Source organism: Sinocyclocheilus rhinocerous, unplaced genomic scaffold (genome assembly GCF_001515625.1).
Source record: "Sinocyclocheilus rhinocerous isolate Xijiao unplaced genomic scaffold, SAMN03320098_v1.1 scaffold2441, whole genome shotgun sequence".
Taxonomy (NCBI): domain Eukaryota; kingdom Metazoa; phylum Chordata; class Actinopteri; order Cypriniformes; family Cyprinidae; genus Sinocyclocheilus; species Sinocyclocheilus rhinocerous.
This window is the reverse complement of record NW_015661491.1, coordinates 68,521-76,841: the sequence shown is the minus strand read 5'-3', so window position 1 is coordinate 76,841 and position 8,321 is coordinate 68,521. Positions and strand designations below refer to the sequence as shown.

At 47.0% G+C, this 8,321-nt stretch overlaps 1 pseudogene; it reads right to left on the bottom strand.

Annotated features, from left to right (window-relative positions):
* LOC107726353 (NACHT, LRR and PYD domains-containing protein 3-like) overlaps positions 1-8,321 on the bottom strand; it is a 79,210-nt pseudogene that overhangs the window by 54,254 nt on the left and 16,635 nt on the right.

Here is an 8,321-nt window from a genome sequence, read left to right as displayed (position 1 = left end):
CAGCTGCAGTAAAGGCCTGGCAAAGCATCACAAAGAAGAAACCCAGTCTCTGCTGATGTTCATGAGCTCCAGACTTAAAGCAGTCATTGCCTGCAAAGGATTCTCAACAAAATATTAAAAATGAACATTTTATTTATGATTATATTTGTAGGGTATCAGACCCGATTCAGAAAATTTAAGATTGATCAAGAACATGGTTGAAACATGAGGAGCTGAATTCCACAGAAAGTCCTAAGACACAGGATGTCGTAAATCAGATCCTAGCGCCAGCCAGTCTGAAGCAAGCCTAACCAACCAACTCTTTCACAGAACAGCTTTCAACATTAACACAAAAGAACACACTAATCATAACAACTCAGGAAGGAGATTGTCAATTTTGGGGCAAGTAATCAAGATTGATGGTCAAAGAGATGCACAGCATGACCATCACATGTAAATCCATGATAGTAATCATGATCACGAGCTCTTTGGATTGACTTCCCCCCCACCTAGAGGACAAGAACCAAACCAGAGATTCCTCAGGAGACCCTTTTAACCTCTTTGGTCTTCACAGAACATGTCCTTATGTTCACAGAATGGCACAGAAACTGCCTTTCCATGTATATATGCAGCTAAATGACACTAAAAGGACTTGTGAGCAACTAAACATTTCTATGCATAACTCCATATTATATATGTAACCCACACATTGGACTATCATGTTCTAATCATTTATTGTGTGTGTATTTTGAATAACTATTGAATAGTTTATAGGATTATATTCATGTTGGGTATGTATGAGTGTGAAAATTAATGCGTTAAACGTTTCTATCAACCAATACTTTGTCAAATGTATCATATTCTTGTTATAGAAATTATGTCCAAAATTATACTCTGCAAGAGCGGGAAAATTCGGACCATGTGACTGATAAGATAACATTTGATTTATGTATTTGGAGGAGAAACATCGCAACACCCCGAGCTATAATTGGTCAAGACACCATTTGGGTGTGTCCAACAACCCGGTTTAAATACTCAGGACACCATCAAATCGCGCTTTTAGTCATCGCCTTTTAGCTCTTTTGCTTTTTAGTCATAGCTTTGAGCTATGCTTTTTATTCATCACCTTTTAGCTCTTTAGCTTTTTAGTCATAGCTTTGAGCTATGCTTTTTAGTCATCACCTTTAGCTCTTTAGCTTTTTAGTCATAGCTTTGAGCTATGAAACCATCTAGCCTCATTACTTATATTCTTTTACTTTAGTTTATTTTCTTTCCGTTGAGAGTTTCGTGTTCTGAGTTAAGTTTTGCCAAACGCTGTGTCGCCGAGTCCGACCTTGAGTGCCCGTCAAAACTTCAACCAGCCCACAACTCTTCAGCATCTTCAGCCAACGCCCAACCATTGGCTTCCCAAGACCTCACTTCAACGACTACTGAACTCCCAGCCAATGAGCAACCTCGGGAAACCCCCTTTTCTGCAAGGAAGGGTTAATTAAGTGATTGATGGTTGTTCATGTCTATGCAATTTCATATATTGCTAATGTCTTGGGATTTCACAGTTTCACTCTCTTAAACTCATTATTTCCTCACTTTCTCTCTTTCTGCAACTTGTGTGAATGCGTGTATTCGTGTGTTAGATTAGTTTATATTGTCTTAGATTTATCCAATAAAGTCTTATTCATATTGAAAAGAGAAGTATCTTGTGTTTTGTGCTTACAAGTTAATGTCTTAAACTGCTGATCTTGTTACTGTGCTAATAAATAGTGTTTTCACTATACTTTGGATATTAATATCCATTGCAGAATAGATGTTATATGGCTCGTTCAATGAATTGCTGGCCGACTCAGTGATCAGCCGTAAAACAGTGATTCTGTCCAAATTCCCTATAAAATCATAAATGATTCCCTTTCAGCTAAATTGACCTGTTTCCTTACATATTTCTATGTCCAATTACATTTGAGCCCCTGAAAATGGGGGGACTGTGTATAAAAATGGTTGTAATTCCTAAGCATTTTATGTTATGTTTTTGTTCAATCCCTTGAATTAAAGCTTAAAGTCTGCACTTCAATTTCATCTTAATTGTTTTATTTTTAATTCTGTTCTGGTGGCATACAGAGCCAAAACTATGAAAATTGTGTCAGTGTCCAAATGTATATGGACCTGATAGTATATACATTCAGAGTAAAATTAGAATACTAATATTTATGCCCGTCTTAATATATCTTTGCTTTCAATTACTAAACCATAGATTTGTAAAAATTCATTTTATAATGTATAAAAATATAAAATAATTTATAATATTTTGTAAAACCATGGAAAACCTTAAAGCTTATTGTTGCTTCAACAGATTCATAACAATTCTCATTACAGATTTGGGAAGATGTTTGGTGCATTTTGCATTTTCAAATCCATGTTTATCCATGTTGACCCAATCTCACAGCGCTTGCATGAAAATGAGTTTGTTTGAAGCAACATTTCACTCTGAGACATGATTTTCTCGTATGGTAATGAATACAGTGTCATGCTTCACTCTCAAACAAAATGTGGTAGCATGCTGTTAATTATTTTATGGAAAACAGTTTACCTCAGTATTTCCAGGTTACAGTTTCTCTTCAGTCCATCAGAAAGCAGCTTCACACCTGAATCTTCCAGGTCATTATTACTCAGATCCAGCTCTTTCAAACGGGAGTTTGAGGATTGTAAAACTGATGACAAACTCTCACAAGAATGAGCAGTGAGATTACATATGGGAAACCTGAACAAGATAAACACAGCATTTGCACACAGAATAAATCTTAGCAATGTGATTTTTAATGATTAATTTAATGGGGGGGAATCAGAGAAAATGTTTAAAATCAACGAGAAAAACAGTCATTGCACACAGAATAAATCTTAGCAATGTGATTTTTAATGATTAATTTAATGGGGGGGGGAATCAGAGAAAATGTTTAAAATCAAACCTCAGTATCTCCAGCTGACAGTTTGAACTCTTCAGACCATCAGAAAGAAGCTTCACTCCTGAATCCTGCAGGTCATTGTTACTCAGGTCCAGCTCTTTCAGGACAGAGTTTGAGGATTGTAAAACTGATGACAAACTCTCACAAGAATGAGTAGCGAGATTACATATGGAAAATCTGAACAAGAAAAACACAGCAATTGCACACAGAATAAATCTTAGCAATGTGGTTTTTAATGATTAATTTAATGGGGGAAAAAATCTATGAAAGTGTTTGAAACCAGACCTCAGGATCTTCAGTTTACAGTTTGGACTCTTCAGTCCATCAGAAAGCAGCTTCACTCCTGAATCCTGCAGGTCATTGTTACTCAGGTCCAGCTCTTTCAGGACAGAGTTTGAGGATTGTAGAGATGATGATAAACTCTCACAAGACTGAACACTGAGATTACAGCCATATAGCCTGTGAAGAGAACAAAAACTTATTTTAATGTGTTTATCAGATTTATAATCTGGACTGCATGTTTGTCCTAAATACAACGCAATCAGATATTAAAATGGTATTAGTACCAGAAATAAACACAAATATCAAGGCGTCAAAAAATCTCCAAGGTCCAAAAAATCCCTCAGGATCAACTCCTGAGTGTTCATTTCATAACTTAGCTGTGCATTTGTGCTCAACCCTGCAGCTAATCAATCTGACTCATGAACAGTTTGATCCAGTTCAGTTCAGTTTGACTCAGTTATCTGGTCACATCGTTTCGTTATCAACACACTGAATCTGTGCTACTCAAATGAGGCAAGAACTGAGAGTGATATAATCCTTGAGCATAGTGTGCAGAGGATTTGATTGACGAAGTGAAAATAAAGCTACTATAATAAATCCATAAAGAAAAGGAACATGTTTTAACTTGACATGAAACAGTTAATTGAAACAAACTGCTAAAAAATCACTTAAGGAAATGTAGGTATTATTGTATTCTCATAATTGGAAAACTGCATTACAAAATTCCAGGTGTTCCAGGATGCTTGGAAATCTTAATTGTTGTCTCATCAGGTTTTTTGAGTAGACATTGCCTGCCTTGTGTCCTTGGAGAAGAATCACTGATACATTCATTCTACAATATAAACAGAAAAATCTGCTAGCTATAGTTCCCTATCTATCGGTCACTACGAGTTATGTTGTGACGACATTATAGGGATTCACTTGGGAGCCCCAATCATCTCTGACTTTAAGAGAAAACGCCAATGAAATTTGGCTAGTGGATTTTGCATACCTGAGCCACTCCCCGTGTGTACGGGTATAAATAGGCGAGAGGTGCATATCCACTCTTCAGATTTTTGCTTCGGAGCAGAGTGGATGAACGTGTTGATCTCCACAAAGCCATTCATCATCTGTCTGGAAGCTGTTCTGGTTGGCGTCATGGTGCAAACAGCGGTGTCCCTGTCTGCAGCGATTCCCATGAAAACGCCAATGAAATTTGGCTAGTGGATTTTGCATACCTGAGCCACTCCCCGTGTGTACGGGTATAAATAGGCGAGAGGTGCATATCCACTCTTCAGATTTTTGCTTCGGAGCCGAGTGGATGAACGTGTTGATCTCCACAAAGCCATTCATCATCTGTCTGGAAGCTGTTCTGGTTGCGTCACGGTGCGAACAGCGGTGTCCCTGTCTGCAGCGATTCCCCTGGGCACTTCAACTAAAAGAGCAGATTTCCTAAAGGAGCAAATCACGGTCGGTTCGCGTCTTTTTAAAGACACCGTTGTCACCGTGTCCTCTTGGTTGTGGTCGTTTCCTATCCTCCGTTGACAGCCACGATCGATGTCTTCAGTGTCTGGGCATTCAGCACGCTGAAGCTGCGTTCGTGGATGGTTCATGCGTTCACTGTGAGCGTGTGACCATGGCAGCGCTGCGATCGCGCCTCTCTCTCCTCCCGGGGATGGGAGGGGCTCCCTCTGTCACTACCTGCGCTGGCTTCTCTGCTGCGAGCAGACAACCATCGGTTAATGTTCTGGGCGATCTGAGGATTACAGTGAGAGCCTTTCCGCCGAGAGGTCCGTCTCAGGGCGTGCCCAGCGTTTCATTCGGCGCGCCGATAGAGGATCAGATGTCAATAGCAGCATCAGGGGATAGGCAATCGTCTTCTGAAGATGAAGATTCGGCGGGGCGGCCCCCCTCGGGTGTTGCCGCCGCTGCCGAATCGGACCCAGAGTTGACGGCCGTGCTTTCCTGGGCACACCTCCCGGTCCCGAGCCCTCGCGGCGGAATGATTGGTTCCTCGGGACGGGTCGTGGCTGGCGACCACACCCTGCCCTGGTTCCTTTCTTCCCGGAGGTGCATGGGGATCTAAAGAAGTCGTGGACGGCCCCTTTTTTCGGCCAGAAGCCACTCGTCTGCCTCCATCCTCACTACCCTCGACGGCAGGGCGGCTAGGGGATACGTTGACATTCCCCAGGCGGAGAGTGCGGTTGCAGTGCACTCGTGCCCGCAAAACGCCGCCACTTGGAGGAATTGTCCTCGTCTCCCGTCCAAAGCTGTAAGCTGACGGCCACTCTCGCAGCCGAAGCTTACAGTGATGCGGGCCAAGCCGCCTCTGCCCTGCATGCCATGTCTATCCTGCGAGTACACCAAGCCAGGGCATTTAAATGCACGAGGGTAGTACCAACCCAAGGTTGATGCAGGAGCTGCGCTCGGTGACTGACCTCGCCAGATGGGCGACGGAAGTCACAGCGTGGTCCCTCGGGAAGGTGATGTCCACACTTGTGGCCCAAGAGCGCCATCTATGGCTCAGCCTTGCTGAGACGAGCGATGTCGACAAAGTGCGCTTTCTCGACGCTCCCGTCACCCAGGCTGGACTGTTCGGCGACGCCGTCGAGGACTGTGCCCAGCTGTTCTCGACAGTACAGAAGCAGACCGAGGCCATCCAACACATCTTGCCCCGGCGTGATGCACCATCTGCCACCGCTCCGCTGTGGGCCAAGCCCCAGTCTGCGTCCTCCAGAGTCACTCCGTCCCATGCTGAAACAACATCAAGGCCAGCGCGTTGAGCCGCTCTTGAGCGTTGAGTGCGGCTCCCCCATGACCCAGCCTGCCGCTAAGTCGTCTAAGAAGTCGATGAAGCGGCCCTGACATGGGCAACCCGGAGATGTGGGAAGCTGTTCTTTCTCAGGAGGTGGCGGAGACAGCGCCGCTCCTTCCCCAGGAGAATCTTCAGTTTTTCTTTGTTTCTGTTCCGCCGCTGGCTTAAGGGCCAGCAGTACCACATTTTCAAAGAAAGAGCAATTTCCTTTTCCTCCGGGTTCTCAGGCCCGTGGGCTGACAGTGAGAGACGCGTCGCCTCCTTACTCTCACCCACGATGCCCCCCTTTGCCAGCAGCCAAGAAGCTGCGGTTGGGAGACGCGTTGCCTCTCCACGCAGCTCTGGCCAGTCCCTCCGGGGACACGGGGAGTTCTGCTGTGATCAGTCAGAACGCGATGCCTTCTGGCCTATCCAGCTCGACTCCCCTCCGCTGCACCACCGCGGGTGCGTCGATTGTTCCTTTGGTGCCACTCGTACAGAGTTTGGAGGCGTGGCTTGCGCTGCCCATTAGAGGTCTACACGGAGGACCCGAGACCCGAGGACCCGGGACCCGACCCGGGTCGGGTCCCAATCTATTACTTCGGTCTGTTCTATTACCCAATCTATTACCCCGGGTCTGTTTAACATTGTGTGTAATACCCGAGTCGATCGGACTCGGAGAACACCCGGCCGTTATCAGAGTCAGTCAGCGTTGTGCGTGTGTTGGTACGATTTTTTGGACCCGTGTAGCCCTCTCCTGCCCAGTCCGTCCCGTTGGCTCATTCGCACAATCCGACTCGGCTATGCGATTCAGTTCGCCAGGCGACCTCCCAGGTTCAGCGCCGTTCTCGAGACTTCGGTGGCAGTCCGAGACGCACCTGTCTTGTGCAAGGAGATTGCTGTCCTCCTGGCAAAGGATGCAATCGAGCCGGTCCCTCCAGCCGAGATGAAGCAGGGGTGTGACAGATGTGTCGCCGCCTATTCAGCCCCTGGTCGGACCTTGCTTTTCTACGGGCCGGGGTGCCCTTAGGACAAGTGTCCAGGCATGTCGTTGTCACGACGAATGCCTCCAGTACGGGCTGGGGCGCTACATGCAGCAGGCAGGCAGCCTCGGGGCTCTGGACCGGGCCCCGACTGCTTTGGCACATCAATTGCCTAGAGCTGTTGGCAGTGCATCTGGCCTTGCGGCAGTTCTGGCCACTAATGCAAGACAAGCACGTGTTGGTCTGCACGGACAACACTGCGACAGTTTCGTACATCAACCGGCAGGGAGGTCTACGGTCACGTCGCATGTCACAGCTCGCCCGCCATCTCCTCCTCTGGAGTCAGACTGACCCAGCTGATCTGGAGTCGTTTCGGGGAATCCCAGGTGGACCTGTTTGCTTCCTGCGAGTCCTCCCACTGCCAGTTGTACTACTCCCTGACCGAGGCCCCCCTTGGCACAGACGCACTGGCACACAGCTGGCCTCGGGCTCTTCGCAAGTATGCGTTTCCCCCAGTGAGCCTTTTCGCAGTGAGACTCAGTGCAAGGTCAGGGAGGATGAGGAGCAGGTCTTACTGGTTGTGCCTTTCTGGCCCACCAGGACCTGGTTTCCGGAACTCATGCTCCTCGTGACAGCCCCTCCACTCGGCACCAATTGGCACCCGCGTCCAGACCTTTGGAACCTCCACGTGTGGTTCCTGGACGGGACGCAGCAGACCTAGCTGATCTGTCATCTGCGGTGGTTAACACGATCACTCAGGCTAGAGCTCCCTCTACGAGGCAAACCTATGCTCTGAAATGAAGTCTGTTCACGAACTGGTGTTCTTCTCACCAAGAAGACCCCCGAAGATGCACGATTGGTGTAGTGCTTTCTTTCCTGCAAGAGAGGTTGGAGCATAGGCTGTCACCCTCCACCTTGAAAGTGTATGTGGCTGCCATTGCAACACATCATGATGCAGTGGACGGCCGGTCCCTGGGAAAGCACGATCTCATTGTCAGGTTCCTGAGGGGTGCCAGAAGGTTGAATCCTCCTAGGTCACCCCTGGTGCCCTCCTGGGACCTCTCTATCGTCCTGGCAGGACTTCAGAGGGGTCCCTTTGAGCCGCTGGATTCAGTCGAGCTTAAGTTCCTGTCTGCTAAGACAGCGCTCCTGACCGCGCTCACTTCCATCAAGAGAGTCGGAGACCTCCAAGTATTTTCGTTGAGTGAAGAGTTCCTTGTGTTCAGGCCGGCCTAATCTCACGTTGTCCTGAGATCCCGGCCTGGATACGTGCCCAAGGTTCCCACCACTCCCTTCTGAGATCAGGTGGTGAACCTGCAAGCACTGCCCTCGGAGGAGGCAGATCCAGCC